The following is a 16,890-nucleotide window of genomic DNA, read 5'->3' on the forward strand; positions in this document are numbered from 1 at the left end:
GGAGTAAGGAAATGGTGCGTAGGTTAAGATTGGTGGGGTCCAGTGAGGGCTTTTTAAGGATGGGGTGACTTGTACATGTTTTAGAGAGTTGGGAAAGGTGCCAGAAGAGAGAGAGAGGTTAAAGATGTGAGTTAGAAAGTGTAGAATAGAGCCAGAGGGGTAGCGTAGCATTTGCAAGGGAGCAGGATGCAAGGGGCAGGTGGTTAGGTGGGCATTAGAAAAACTATAGCAACCTTATCAATAGTGGCAGGGTTGAATGAGCAAAGTAATGATTGTACCTATGGACATAGGGTTTTAAGTGGGTGAGGTATCTGCGCATTGGAGATCTCCTCACGAATTACAAAAGTCTTATTTTTGAAGTGATTGGTGGTCTCCTGGGCAGCGAGTGAGTGGACAGAGTAGAGAGTTAAAAGAGAAGAGTTGGAGGGGACTGGATGAGAAGGTGTTAATGAGAGTATTAATATAGGTCTGCTTGGCAGTAGGAAGGCAGGAATAGTATTTTTGGAGGGAAGATCTATACAGGGTAAAGTCATTCTGGGACTTACAGTAGTCTTACCCCACAGGCACTCAAGAGCCATTGATCGACTTGGATACAATGAGCATGCCGGATTTTTACACGTTATTGCCAATGGCTAAAGCTGCTAGCAATAATCACTGTGTTCTCCTGGCAGGGGCGGTTCCTAGTGCCCCCTCCATCAAGAAAACACAATAGCTCAGCAGGAGGGATTCCCCCATCAACACAGTGTGTTAATCAGGGAATGGAGTGATTTTATTAAAATTGCATCATCTACGGCCAGCTTTAGACTTAAACTGTACAATGTGAAAGAATATGTTTTTGTTCTACAGATATTGAGATACCAGTAAACTTCCTGGGGAGTGTTCACCTTTAGTATGACTATAAAATAGTGTAATTGCAAATGTGAATAAAGCTATCATTTTTTAAGTGCATATGATGCATTAGTTAAAGCATTAAAATAAATACAGCCCCAATATATACATTTGCAGCAATTGTGTCTGTGCTAAAAGATCAAAGGGGAGATGAAAGAAATACAAAGCAGAGCAGAGAGGGCTATCATCCTGTTTCACCTAAAGAGCTTTATTGTGTGGTATTGAACACTAGATATAGTATGCCATATTAAAAAGCAGAAAGCTCCATCTGATAAGTACAGCTGTGCATAACCAAATCTCTAATCACGGGGACCACCCACATCAAAGCACTGAACTGTATTGTACCTCCACGGAAGATGATTTATAGTTTAGAGTTTTTTTCATTTCTATCCCTTTGTCTTATCCCTCAGTAGTTCTGTTATGAGAACTTCTGAGGCTGACAGAAAACAGTCAAAGATGTGACAAAAGTGAGATTATATTTATATAAACTATATGCAGTCCTTCCGGGAAGATGACCATGACCATGCGTGCAAACAAAGCATCAACATCAGAACAATAGAACAGCTTCCATATTTGTATTAAGGTATATCTAAAGCTCAACTTTGTTATGTGTGGATACCGCAGGTAATGTCTAAAACTTTGTGCAAAAGTGCAAAAAGAAATGCTGAGTGCTAAAGTGCTTGTGCACCAGTGCATGTATTAAAAAGTGTCTGAATTCATAATCCAATCCCAGTGGACGCCTGTTAAGGAGAAACGTGTCGGGAGGGAGGAGTAGCCGCATCGTCATTCTGTACGGTCTGCGCTGCAGGTGGCTGTGCACATATGTAACAAGCTGGATTTTTTCATCTTTTCTCGATTATTTTGGAGAGTTTCCTTGTGTGAAGATTCCTCCCAATTCAGGTGTTTCTCTTTGTTATATATGCTGATTATAAGCCGCCTTCTGGTAAGCAGTCACCTGTCTTATGTGTGGACACCTGGGCTTGCATGCAACACCACATATTGCATAGAGTGTGAAGCCGATCAAGTCTAGAGATCACTGTTGTCACAGGATTTAATTGAATAAGGACTTCAAGACTATCTTATTAAATAGAACCTTTTTTGCATGTTTCCTGAAGAATTATGAATTCAGACACTTTTTAATACATGCACTGTTGCACTCAGCATTTTTTCTTTTTTTTTTCACTTTTGCACAAAGTCTGAACACTGATGCAATGCCATATTTATTTTTATTTATTTCACTATAATTGAATGTTCTTGCATTCCCTACTGTTTTTTTTTATTTTTTTTTTTTTAATTATGATAAATTAAAATGTTAAGTTGTGAACATTGTTTAGAGCTCACTAGCAAATACACATTCTATTTTCTTCTCCCCAAGTTCAGGGAGTTCTAGTTCCTGCTCCCCAATTTGAGTGGGCGCATCCCACCTTTTTACATAATGCCTAAAACGGTTTATTTTTACTGCCTGTGCCCCATTGGGGAGATTTCCTTTCATTAAAAAGTGAGGCACTATTCTACCTTAGACAGCAGTTACCAGAACAGGTTCTCCATTTGAAGATTTTCCATCACCTCCTATTCCAATCACAACTGTAACAGTTTGGATTTGGACTGGTGGAGGCGAACTGCAAAAGACTGAGTATTATCCGACTGTAAATTAGTAATCAGTATAATACATTTAAAAAATATGTAATGACACATAATTGCTGTAACTGCAAGTATTTTTTAATTATCATCCAAGCTGTCTCCAACCCCAGCCAATGCTGTGCAACAGTAACATTGTGTGAGGCGCACTGTTCTTTACATGAGTGCTTTTAAATACACAATAGGATTTTGTACTCACTGTAAAATACTTTTCTCTGCTTTTACTGAAGGACACAGCAAAGACACAGCCCAGCTTAGGGGTGGCTCTGAGGAAGAGGCTGGGCCTCGAAACGCGTCAGCCATCATCTCATCGGTCATGGACAATTATATGGACTGACCCGGACATTTGAGCAGTTTAGCTCGATATGCTTTACTTTCATCTACGTCTGTGAGTAGCCATTTTTAATGTTACACAATAAAGCCTGTTATTGAGGATAATGCGCTAGGTCGGTGCGCCCTCTTTTTGTTTTCTTTGCTTCTAGGATCATGTGACCACACAGCTGCGGTGTGAGAAAAGGTATTTAGCCTTTTCATGTTAAAAAAAAACATATATACTATTGTTAATGGCCGCATACTCCAGAGGGGATACATGTAAAGTCACATAGTGACTTTACAAACACTTTAAGGGGAGTACAAAATTTCTATTTTCCCTTCTGCCGATTGAAGGAAAAAGCAGAGATCTTGATTCTTTGACGATTGGGACCTCCTAAAGCAGTGTCTACTTTAGGGTAGGAAAACGAAACTCCCCTCAGGCAAGAGCAGTACCTTGCCCTTTGTAGGACACGCAAACTGCAGACAGAATATGGAACCTCCACAATATGGGAGGTCCTTTGACTTAAAAAAGGAGGAGGAGTCAATTTCACACAAATAAGTGGTCTTAGAGCCCAGAGGCCTCTTTTAGAGAGCTTGGAAAGACTCAGAATTCTAAAGTAAGCAGTGGCTGTGGGGAAAACCTGCACACCTAGGTGAGATGCAAGGCAGCTTTTGAGGGGAGATGTGTGCAGAGGTGGGGGATGGGGGAGATGTGTGCAGAGGCTAGACCCAAGGAGGTGCTGAAGTGAGATGTGGGCAGCCTGTAAAAGACAGTTAAACACAGCACATCTCTGATCTCCCTATGTAGCGCACTCTTCAACACTGCAGTCTGTACACAGCGTACCCTTGAACTCTGTACCAAGTATGTAGCGCACCCCTAAATCCTGCACTCGGTACGTAGCACAGCCCAGAACCCTGCACATAATGCACTCCTAGTATTTATTGCCCCTTTAAGGTCCTCCTACTTTTTGTGCTATAAGACCACACAAACTGTTCAATAAAGTTTTCTGGGGGGACATGGTTGATTTTCTGCACCTATTCTCTGAGAAAAATGCACTGGTAAAGTTATATAGTCTTACAGATACAACCGGCCCTTTGAGGGTAACCATAAAGCTGATGAGGCCCTCAATGAATTGGAGTTTTATACCACTGAACAAGATAGTGAAGATAAACATTTCCTTCTGGAGGCACCAGAGCTGAACAGAGAGACAGAGGAACTATGTCCTGGATGAGGTAGAATGGCTCTAGGCCGCATTACCACCCCATTCCTGTGTAGGACCAGCTCAGAAAGCACACTGGTACCTGGAGACAAATTAGTGTGTTAGTGGAATCGGACGACCAAAAGGTCCATGTCTGCCGTCTCCACCTGGAAAAATCGGACAACAGAAAGAGTCTGTCTGCTGATTGTCCAACCATGGAATGTAAACGGTGGGCAAGCCTTCAACGTGAAGTTCAAGACAGGATCCTTCTTACAGCTACTACTATTGTGTCAAGACTAATGGTTCCTCCCTGATATGCTGTGGCATGACCCTCAAACCAGGCAGTTCAGCATTGCAGAGACAACCATAATGTTTGTTTCTGCCAAATGTTGAGCGGGAGATGGTATTTGTCTGATGGCCAAGCCCTCTGCACTGCTAAAATGTCTAGGACCACCCCCCCAGCCAGGTAGGCTGCATACAGGTCAGGAAAAAGTAGTTTACCCCGACTCCAGGCCTGGAATCCTGAACCATCAGAGAAGAGAAACCCTGTTTTTTTGTTTCAGTAGATACACCTTGTCTATGGATTGAATTGAGTAATCCCTGGATGACAGAAAAGAGTGTAGAATCTAAAGTGAAGCTGAGTAATGGAAGTGCCTTGAACTAATCTACCATCAGCACCAGGACTCACAGATTCATGCAGAATCACAGAGTCATGCACTTTCTGGACCAGAGTTCAAAGTTGGGAAGTCGAGTTCCAAAAATTTTTTCTGGGAGGAGCATTTGGCTTGAACTGTGTATAGGCCAAGCTCCAGACACTACAAGCGCCGATTCCGAAGAAATCACACTGTGCTTATCGTAATGTTGGTCAGATTTCAACAAGAAGTCATGCAGATGTGGCACATGGGATGCTTCGGTATGCAACCAGGCTATCACAAGAGCCAGCACCCTGGTAAGCAAGGAAGACAAGCCAAACAGCAGGGCTCTAAAGTGCTGGCTGTCCACTGCAAGGGAAGAAAGCATTGATGCGTGGGCAAATGAGGACCTGCAAGTATGCATCCCTGAAATCCACAAGGGTCTGATGAGAGGAGACAGACATACATGGTGAATTTCAGGCAGGATATGAAGACATTTTGAGACTTCAAATACAAACTGGGGCTGACACCTCCTTTTGGTTTGGGGACATAGAAAAGGTTGGAATAAAAGCCCTTAAACCATTCCGCTGTGGGGACAGTAGCAAAACCCCTGGAGCCAAAAGATCTGCAAAAGCAGCATGGAGATCAGCCAGTCAATGCAGAAGCATGAGGAGAGTAAAATACATGAAGTGAGGAAGGTAAGAATCAGAACACTAGCCAGTACCCAAGCATACAAGATGCTTAATGACCAGGTGTCCACAAGTAAAACAGACGTCCTACCCCCCACCCCACACAAACACTTTGAAGTAAAGGCATCCCTTCATGTCGAGAAGGCTTGTCCACAGGCTCCGGTAAATGGTAGTCCCAGCGTAACATTGAAGAAGAACCCTATCTTAGGTATGGCTTTAAGAGGATGAAGTCTGGGGAGTTACTAAGGGATCTCTTCTTGGCCTTAAAGAAGGGGTAGTGGGGGGATCTTCCCAGCTTGTGGTCCAAGCTTCTATTGTGGGGTAGAGGAGTAGTTTTACCCCTAGAATCAACCTTAATGAAGATGTTCGAGGATGTTCAAGGCAGTTTTGAAGAGATGCTGTCTCTCAAAGGACATGCAAAGCAAATGCTTTTACATGCTTGCTCCAATGCCTAAAACCTTAACCAAGGAGCACTTGGCAAATAGTCTAATAGAAGACACAGTAGCAAGAAAAATGCAGTGGCTGACATACTCCCCCTCAATCTGCTCACAGCTGAGGCAAACCGCTGCTATAAAGCAGCTGTCTCCCTTCTATCGGTTGTTGGATAAGCTGTGGTGGGAAGGGGGGGAGAGGAGTAGGTTGGAGCTCATACCTAGGAAACATCTACCAATATCTAACAAAGTACCACATTTACTTTGTCCCATATGGGGCTAAACATTAAAAAATTATAGATCTTCTTTAAAGGACTACCTAATTACTTTTTACAATTCAAACGGTTCCTTTATTGAAACAATTGGAATGACACATTCATAAGTTGGACAGCATATACAAGATATAAGAACAACCAACATAATGCATTAACAGCAATAACAAAACAGTTCAGCATATCAGGTCATACAACAACCATCCCCATGCCCTAAGTCCCGGAAGCAACAGGAGTAACACTAGGCAGGCAGCCTCGACTAGCCCGAAGGTGCCAACCAAGGCTGCCATGCCCTGTCAAATACCAAATTACTTACTTCACAGTGGTGCAATTTTCTAAAAGGAAGAATGCTGTCAAGTGCTTTGTGTGCAATGTGCATCCTACTGGCCACAGACACAAAAGTGGATCTACAATTTCTCTTTACAAATTAAGAACTGATTGAAAAAACACAATACCCAAATACAATGGCTCCTGGTTACTATTGTTACTAGGGGTTCCCCCTGAGCAGTGAAAAAAGGTGAATTGATCTCCCACCTATACTGACCACCAATACAAGAGGGCACATCTACACAGAAAAAGAGGGTGGGGGAGTAACAGGTATGATAGGTAAGCCACATTAATCTATTATTTAAACCTTTATACAACCTATTGATCGTTCCAAGTTCTGAAATTTATTGTGGGGTTCCTCTGGGCTAAAAAGTCTTTGAACAGCTAGATTATACCCTGCAAAGACCACATTTTGCTCTGAACAGTGCATATTGGGAGAGATATCCACTGGACACTATGTATGACAATGTCTTTTATCTGGCTTGCATCTTTTTGATTAGTAGAGCTGAAGAACACATTGTTAGGTGTATTCTGATGTAATGTTTCCCTCTGCATACACTCAAGATAATGTGTTAGACTCATACAGTGTTCAACAACCTGATTCTATGTATTGATATCTGCCCAATACAACACTTTCAACACAAGTCCAAAAGCCAAGTTAATACCCCATATTATGGTAGCTGGCACATTGATCAAAATAATGTTATGTCCCAGTCTTACAGCACATATACAAATAAAATTTAGAGTAATTTATTCTAATTTGCATACACTATTTAAGACTATTTTACCCACATTAAGAATTGTTGTACCAACACATGACTGTATAATGTAGAACTTGTGGGGGTTAACTACCCAACTATTATGCCATTCCATGGCTATCCTCATCATTTTGGCTATGCTGTAAGGCTCGATAAAAATAAACAGAGGCCTTTTGACTTTTGGAATACAATCTACAACTGAATCAAGCAGTTTTATCTTAGTCTATTACGTATTGTTGTTCAAGCTGTTAATGGACTCTTTGTGCTGGCCTGCAGCTCTTTGAAGTTCTCTATAAATCCAGTCACTACTGACTAGATCCTGCATCACACTGAAGTCATGAACCAGCCTCCCACTCATAAGCTTCAGACTAAAGAATGTCTTTTTGCTAAACAAAACAGAATATTTTGTTTCAGCTAATTAAATGCACTTTGTTCTAGACCAAGAAAGACCGCCTTTGACTGCTTGACATTTTCTAATTCCAGGAACTGGACTTTTAGAGTGATTCTAGTAGCAGTGTGAATAATGCCACCCTGTGATGACTGAATAGAAATATCCTTCACTAGACTGATAAAAGTATACATAATTCATACAGCCACGTCAATATGTGTGCATTGCACACGTGACACATCAACTGAGGGATGCTTTAGGTCAGTTAAGGTTGTTTTCACAATAAAGTTGTGTTTTTTACGTACATCAAAGCATTTGCATTTCAGATGCATGTGAGGTACACTGGGAAGGTTGTCACAGAAATTAACTAAATAAAATAATTCAGGTAAGCCCCGGATTAGATTGGGAGTTCTGCAGCAGCCTAAGAATGGAGGTGGTCTAGTCGTCCCCAATGCTAGATTGTACTACCTGGCATCAAAACTTCAACATTTAAATGGTTGGAATGCTATAGACCTTGAAGACCCTCTGCAACAAAGTATACCTGTACTTTTGGTGGAGCCACCGGTGCAGTTATTAGTAGCTCATCTTTTTTTTTTTAGCAAACAATGCTTCTCTACATTCCATTTAATTCATAAAGTTTGGACCACGATCCAGCAACTTACTTCTCATGAGGGATATACCCAATTTTTGCCCATATGGAACTATGTATTATTACCAGAGGTAGCGAAACTTAAAAGCTTTAACCAATGGAAAAGGGCTGGCATTGTTCTTCTACACCAGCTTTTTGATAAAGAGATTATACAACCATTTAATAAATTGGAAGAGAAATACCATCTATCCAACAAATTATTTTTCCAATATCTGCAGTTGTGGCATGCTCTACAGAGTCAGGCAGCGACCTTTCCATTAAAGAGTAATCCTTCTATACGCTAGCCCTCAAATTTTCCACTCGCCTGCTCGCATTTTGCAAGTGGAAAAAGATTGAGGGCGAGTCTGGGGCTGCCTCGGGAGCCATTCTCCCAGCGATAGCTCAGGGTAGGAGAGAGGAGAGGAAAAGGAAAGCCGACTGGATCATCACAGAGCGGGAATCGCCCCGCTGTAACAGCTTTAATTTTAATTGATGGTCGCTCGCCTGTAACGCATGCGATGTGGTTGCGGTCTATGTATATAGCCCGCAAACTAATACAACAGAAATGGATATCAAATTCTTCACCAACAATTGCCCAATGGGTTGATGCAATTAATATTAATTTAAGAAGGGAAGAATTGACATATAAACATAGGAAAAGCCCAAAAAATTCCCAAATAATTTGGTCTCGATGGCTAGATTCCAATTTGTTCAAGAAAATGTGTTGAGCTTATTGATAAGTAGACTGAATGTTAAACAGAGAGATACATATCTGGTATGGGATAGTAGTACATATTAGCTGTTAAGATGTAAATGTTAAATTGAACATGACCAGTCTTACAATGTAGCTGAATATATATATTATATATATGTATATGAAGAGAGTAATTGTTAACTCACTGAAATGATGTAAGATTGTAAGTTACATTGATTCCACAATTAGGAAGAAGCTTATTCTATATGTATTCCTTTTTTCTTTTTTTCTTCTCTCTGTGAGTTCTCAATGCAAATTCAAATGTTTAGTGGGTAGGTATGTATGGTATGTATTAGTGTTGTTTAATGTAAAAAAATAAATTTCTATAATAAAAAAAAGTATTTGATATAAAAAAAAAAAAAAAGTGGACCAAAGTTTTGACAGACCCAATTGGTGTAACTTGCAGCAGCGCTGTGTGTTTGGCATATACAGCTTCTTATAACCGGTACTATTCTTTGACCTTGAAAACACATTTTCCTCCTCTTTAAAGAGCAGAAAAACAGTCCAGTGTGACTTAGCCCAAAATAATATTACAGATGAAAACGTACAGATCGAGAGATATCCACACCACCAATTGCTGTTAACTTAGGACAGAATTTGACTGATTAGTTAGGCAACCAAAAGGGAGATATTAGTCTACTAACTAGTCACACACAAGTGAATGACTCATCACAGTGTCCCATCGCCGTTTGGATGGCTCAGTGATCAAACAGATTCAAAGCAGTATGCTTTTTCTAGGATCTCTTTAGATAATGCATGGTGCTCTGGTAATCTTATATCATGCATTTTGTTTATTTTGTATTTAATTGTATTGTAACTGTACTGTTTGCCCTAACGTTGTAAATTGCTGCGCAAACTGTTGGCGCTATATAAATCCTGTATAATAATACAAATTTGTAAAATTAATTTTGTATATAGATATTAAAACAACAATTTAGAACAAAAAAAAGTTTTGAAAAATAAAAAATTAGGGGGCACCCCAGCAAGTATGACATGTTGTTATTTCATTAATAATATATTTTCTCCCCTATTTTATTGCCCTCCAACCAGACATTCAGCTCTTTAGCTCAACTAGAGCACACAGATGTAAATTGCTGGTGTTCTTTGTAAAGCTTTTCAATATATGTTAAAGTGTTACTAAACTCACAACAGTAAAATCAGTCTGTATTTGCAGCAAAGCATGCTTGTTATACTCACTGTGGAACCAAAGGGGTTAATCCTTTGCATTGTGTATACAAGCGGTTTGATCATGTCTCTCTGAAACTCCTCTTCTCTCACTGTCTCCAAAAAATAACCTGATATTTACAGAGCCAGGGGATGGGCTGCACATGCTCAGTTTGGTGTGTATTGCTAGAGGTTTTTTTTTTCTTGGGAGACTACATGTGATCAGCACAGGGTCAATCAGCACTGTCCAGACAGGTCCAGACATAGGATCAGGGGAGAATGAAAACTCCTCCTACAAGATTTATTAGGAACTGATACAAGTCACAAAGCTGCTATATACTGCTCACGAGAAAAGGTGTTTATCCATTTAGATTTACTAAAATAATTGCATTTCCATGTACTGTGGGAGACCAGTTGTAATAAATGCAGGTTCTGGGTTTAGTAACACTTTAATATAAAAATGAGGAAAATATTTTACCTATATATTTATACATGCAGGATGTCTTTCTGATAATCATTAATATTAGGTTTATTTTTCTTTCTTGAGGTATTTTCAATATTTCCTATTGATTTTTTAATTAGTACCATTTTGCATTAAGCTGCTAATACAATATTACTAAACTATAGTTATAGTACTTAAGTTTATGACCTATTAAAAGCCGTAACTCGCAGCCGTAGCATCCTTGCAAAGAGCATATACTAATCAACATGCATACAAGTTTTATTTTCATAGGATTAAGGTAAGGTTTTTGCGCCAGTTGAGCAAATACCACACATCTTTGTCTGACTATTCTTATCTTTAAAGGATACATGCTTTTAGAAATCTAAAAATATTAAATGCACATTTGTTTGCATTTATTTATATTTAGAAACATCCATAGCATTGCACCCGCAATCAGAAGATTGCGGGTACAACGTCAGACTCTTGCAGACTCTCAGTACAGCTGTCTGCCCGTATCGGCAAACAGTTCCTGAGGAGCAGGAAGAATCAATGAACTATAAGGGTGCTCACCAGCATCATAACAGTTCATTGAGAACTACAAGCCATCTGCAGCGGTGGAAGACAGTACTTGTAGTTCATTCATTCAAGGATCGCTGCAAATGAATGACCCAGCTGTGTGGGCGGAGCGGCTGTTTTCGAATTGTGAAAGTGGGTGCAGGGAAAGGATCCCCTGCCCGCTGTCACCAAGGTGGGGAATTGGGGAACTGTATTAGTAACATGTTCCTAAAAAATGCAGGTGTAACAAGTAACATGTTACTAAAGGTAAACTTATCCTTTAAAGAATATCTAAACCCCAGAAAAGAAAAAGAAAAAATGAGTAAAACATTTAAAAAAAAAAAAAAACTGATGTGTATAACTCAAGCCATAGACTATACACATAAACAGTGATTATTCACATCAGTTTTGATTGTTTTTATTTTTTTTTTCTTTAACTTCTTGCGCTTTTTTAAAAGCTTATACAAAAGCTGCATGCCCAGGCCCTTTCAGGGGTAGGACACACTGCAGAAAAAAAAACCATCAACAGTAAAACAAAGTAAACTCAATTATATCACAGAGCTGGTGTGTGGCTCATGTAAAATTAGTAGGAGATATGAAAGCAATAAACTTTCAATGCATAACCAGTACACATTAGCTGTATGGTCCTCCCGCATGAAACCTCTGAAGGGGTCATTGAACAATTAATCCTCAAGCCAGTCTGCCCACAGCTTCGTGAAATTTTTAGGACAATCTCTGTTATTGTAAGTGGCTTTGTAGAAAGGTAGAGCGCAGTTCCCTAGGTGCTTCCAAAAATTAATAGAGGGAGGAGAAGGCTTTTTCCAATGTAACGTAATAGCTAAAACAGTAGGAGGCCTAGGAGTGGCCCTTCCGTGTTTGTAGAGACCAGATCTTCCACTAAGCCTAGAGAAAAATTTCTCGGTAAGGGAGAAATGGTGGTGTGAGCAACAGCGTTTATAAAATTCACAACGTTATGCCAATATTGATGGCTGGACAAGTCCAGAAGATATGCAAAAAGTCCTCTGCTGAGTGATCGCACCGCCAGCAGGAAAAAGTTCACTGGGCTAAGCTGGTGTAGCCTAAGTGGTGTAAAATAGGCATGGTGTGCTATTTTAAATGAAATTCGGCAATCCCTAATGGAAACCAGTTGTTTGAACTGCGTGTCCCAGATCTCTTCCCAGTCTTCCTGATCCAGGTCAGGGACATTCATCTGCCATTTTTGTCGAAACTTAGAAAGGCATTCTTACCAAAGTAGATATTCCAGAGCAGATTGCATGGGTGTAATACTGTACAACCTTGTGGACATTGAAGCTTAAATACAACCTGCAGGTAACTGAAACTGTAGTGGGCAGGGAGCACGTACTTTGCACTGAGAATAATAAATGAGAGGAGGAGGCCTCCGTCCATGAGGTCAGCGATGGATTTTATTTTGTGTTGTGCCCAGACTCATGGATTGGGATTTGAGAAAAAATATGGCAGGGATGGAGTTTATTGGATCTATTTTACTCATTTTTAGATTTCAATATGTTTATTAATTTTTGTAAGAAAAAAAAAACACAAAGATGCTTACAATTAACAACCATAGTGTAAGATGACATATAATAATGCTAAACAGTCGACATGGCCCACAGAGGAGCTGAAGGCAGTGCCATACACATCGGAAAAACATTTGCTGGCTGTCTCCGTGGACCGGAGCATTGCCATCCGGGCTGGGCCCCACTCCTCCCACTCCGGCGCCCCCAGGGGAACACACTGCGCCCCGAGGGGGGAAGCAGCCACCCAGCCCCCAGTCCACTGCACTATTGCTACTACTGGAGAAAACTTCACCTCCAGCATTGACACAACAGAGACACTGACATGTCAAGTATAAATAATAGCCGTCACGGGCGGCAGCAGAGGGTCAACAATGGCCCCAAGACAATCACGTCTTCATAAAGCACTCTGTGGTAGAAAGAGAAAGAGGGCATGAAGAAGAGAGAGATGAGAAAATAAAAGAAGAGAAGAGGAAATGGAAAAAGAATAGAAAAAGGATAGAGTGAGGAATAGAAGCAGCAGAAGGTTGGCGTCCAGGTCTGCGAAGTAGAGGCTCAGGCGACTCAAGTAAGCCGCCTGATCCCGTTATATGGGGGGAGTACCCCCCTGTTCACAGGGAGCCCGCCAAGTATCTCACCCAGGGGTCGCAAGTCTTCTCAAAGAGGTGCATTTCATCTTGAAGGATGGCCACCATCCTCTTATTGATCATGATCTAGGTCAGCTTAGCCTTAAGCAGCTCAATCGGTATCACCGTAGATCTCCAGGAATGAGCTATAGCTATTTTGGCTGCTGGGAAAATAAATGTTACCAGGCGCTTGGTATGTTTCGAAGCCTTCTCAATAGGTTTACCCACAAGCGCCTGTAGAGGCGACTTAACCAAGTTGATGTGAGTGAGGGAATATATAAAATTATATATGCGGATCCAGATCCGTCGGATCTCAGGACAAGTACACCAGACGTGCAGAACTGTGCCCATTTGGCCACAGCCTCTAAAGCACTGTGGAGAGGCCTCTCGAACCGCTGCAGCCATATTTTACTAATTTTTAAATTTTCATTCTCATTAGGTTTATAATTTAAATCAAAAGTACATGAGGAAGGCAGCGCATGAACCACACCGGGATGCAATGGATAAGGAAGTCAGGTGAACATCCAGTATAGAAAGGGTTAACAGTTTATTGGTATTGATAACCGAAAAACAAAGTACATAAAATGCTTACAACCCCCTGGGCTGGAGTGGACAAGGGCACCTGGCAGCAAGCAACACGAGTGCGAGGAGGTCAGTCTCCCATGACTGCTGAGCAGTGTGTGCACAAAGCCGAAAACCAGCCGGTGCGAGGATTAAAGGACTCCGCTGTAGTTCCATAGCGGTGACATCAGCCAGACAGGCGCCACTTGCGGGGAAAGACCAGGAACCAGGGTGGAACACAACCTATATGGTTGCCATGACTACATGTTTCGCGCTGTGCGCTTTATCAAGTCATCGTCATCTGGTAAGAGGCTCACCCTCCCCCTCCCTGATAAGGAAGGTGCGGGAAGATACTTTCTTTTCCCTCTCCCCAGCTTGTGATTTTTCAATGTGGATCTGGTCACATACACGCCCTTTAATTATTAACTCTGGTAAGAAGCCAGTCCATAATTGGTGGTGGGATATCCAGCACATCCAGTCGTCTTGGGATTATCACTTGGAACATCCCTTATCGTGTTTGGTTTTGATCACGGACACTTTATTTGGACTTTGCACTTTTTGCACAGTTGGACTAAAAGTTTGACATGTTTTTTGGCTCACATGCATCCAGGATATTAGTCATCTGATTATATTTTGTCACTCACTTTGCTGTGTTTCTGCACTGTGGTTTAAACTTCCTATTGAGGGGATATACCCTTTATGCAGCATTACACACACCTATAGGTTTTTGATTTACCCTTTGTCATTTGTTTGATTTTAGTAGAACTTTTGCACATTTGTTTAGCGCACCTGCTTTTTTTACTTCATCACATTGAAGATATCGTCACTGCCCTTATTTACCAGCAAGGACCCGCCCCAGGATGCATTCGCTCTGATAATGTGAGTCGACTTTTTGAGCAACATTTTTGCTATAGCATTCCCCCCACAGAATCAGGAAGACGACGCTAAAAAGAAATGTCGTGTGTGTGAAGCAGAAGAGAGGTAGAGACACTAGTTATTGTCCCCAATGTCCCTTCCAACCTGGCCTATGCATGGGAGAATGCATCACACATCCATAAGATATTAGTTCCTTTTATTTTTAACAGACTGCCATTTCCCAGTTTCAAATACGAATCATTTGCCTGCTACCACGTTTCTACCTTCCACCTTAACTGAACCTGGCCTGTTTACTGACAATGCATTTGCCTGCCCTTTTAAACCAGGTTTCTAACTTTCATGTGCACCGACCTCAGCCTTTTTCTGCCATTTTAAAACCAATTTTCTGACTTCCACATGCACCGACCGCAACCTGTTTACCGACAATGCCTTTGCCTGCCATTTTAAACCAAGTTTCTGACTTCCACATGCACCGACCTTAGCCTGTTTACCAATGGTGCTTTTGCCTGCCATTTTAAAAAAAGTTTCTGACTTCCATGTGCGCCAACCTCGGCCTGGTAACCGACCACGATTTTTGCCTGCCACTTAGACTGATCTTTTGCCCTTCTACTTTAGTACACAGGGGTCTCACATATGTAAGGGGCTTCAGAATAGTGTTCTAAGTAGAGAAAAACAGTTTTTGGTATTCTGAGTTCCCAGAAAAGGGTCTGGAGCCCGGAGGCCTCAAAGAGATTTGGGAGGGAGAAGTCTCTACCCCTTTCCCCATTCTTTTCTAACAGAGACCCTAAGCTTGATGGTCCTGGACCAATACTTTAGCTGCCTGTATTTACTCAGGACTTTATAGACCACATCTCTGCCTGCTACCTGGACCAATGCTTTGGCTGTGTTGACAGTATCTCTGCCTGCTGCCTGTACTGACTATAGAAATATTACAGCCTACTGCCTGGATGATTGCTTTTGCTGTCGCTGACCACATCCCTGCCTGCTACCTGGTTACTCTCCTCTGTGGACCACTGCACTACTAAAACCACAGGTAATATTGGTTTACCCTTTGCTCAGCAGAATGTACTTTGGGGTGTAATTGGTATGTACATGCTATGTGTTAGAAATATGAAGAGCCTTAAAAATGCAATAGGTTGTCAATAAATTAGATCTGTAATTTATGCTCCTAGAACGCTTCGAGGTGCTACTTGGATGTTGGGCCTCTGTATATGGCAAGGGTGCGTAAAAGTCTCACACATGGGGTATCGCTAAACTCAGGAGTAGCAGAATGTATTTTTGGGTGTAATTTTTGGTATGTACATGCTGTGTACATTGTCCTGGTGCTCCAGGGTCTTTAAAAGTGTGATAGGTCATCATGAAATTAGATGTGTAATTTATGCTCCTAGAATGCCTGGAGGTGCTACTTGGATGTTGGGCCTCTGTATGTGGCCAGACTGTGTAAAATTCTCACACATGTGGTATCACCACACCATAGGAGTAGCAGAGTGTATTTTGGGGTGTCATTTTTGTATGTACATGCTGTGTGTTAGAAATATCCTATAAATGGACAAATTTGTGTAAAAAAGTTTTATTTTCAGGTTTTCTGAAAACTTGTGGGAAAAAAAAATGACATGTTCAAAAGACTCATAATGCCTCATAGAATATACGTTGGGGTGTTTTCTTTCCAAAATGGGTTAATTTTGTGGGCGTTTCATTGTTTTGGAGCTCCTGGGCCTTCAAAAGTGTGATAGGTAGGAATGAAATTAGATGTGTAATTTATGCTCATACAAAGCCTAGAGGTGCTACTTGGATGTTGGGCCTCTGCATGTGGCCAGGCTGTGTAAAAGTCTCAAACATGTGTTATCGCTATACTCAGGAGGAGTAGCAAAAATTAAAAACCCCAGCAGTGATGTAATACCACCAAAAAAAAAGCTTGGTTTGTGTGAAAAAAATGATAAAAATTTTGTTTGTGTAAGGTGTAGCATGACTGAGTAATTGTAATTAAAAGTGTAAGAGCACTAAAAGCTGAAAATTGGTCTGGGCAGGAAGAGTATATAAGTGCCCTGTATTGAAGTGGTCAACGTGTTTTACTTTTATGTTTGGGAGTATGCTTTTGGCTATTTTAATACATTTCCAAAGTGTCTTAGGTAAGGCACTAGGCCCTTGCACCCTTCTTTTTTTCTGCTTTTAGTGCTTTTGGACTTTCCCCGCTCAGGGGGGTGCAGCATCAAATCGT

The 16,890-nt window shown here is 41.1% G+C and overlaps 1 protein-coding gene across 3 annotated transcripts in view; it reads right to left on the reverse strand.

Annotated features, from left to right (window-relative positions):
• The window catches only part of RNLS (renalase, FAD dependent amine oxidase), a 261,871-nt gene that overhangs the window by 158,552 nt on the left and 86,429 nt on the right, over nt 1-16,890 (reverse strand). The window lies entirely within an intron of this gene.

This window comes from Pelophylax lessonae (assembly GCF_965119305.1).
Source record: "Pelophylax lessonae genome assembly, chromosome: 9".
Lineage (NCBI taxonomy): Eukaryota > Metazoa > Chordata > Amphibia > Anura > Ranidae > Pelophylax > Pelophylax lessonae.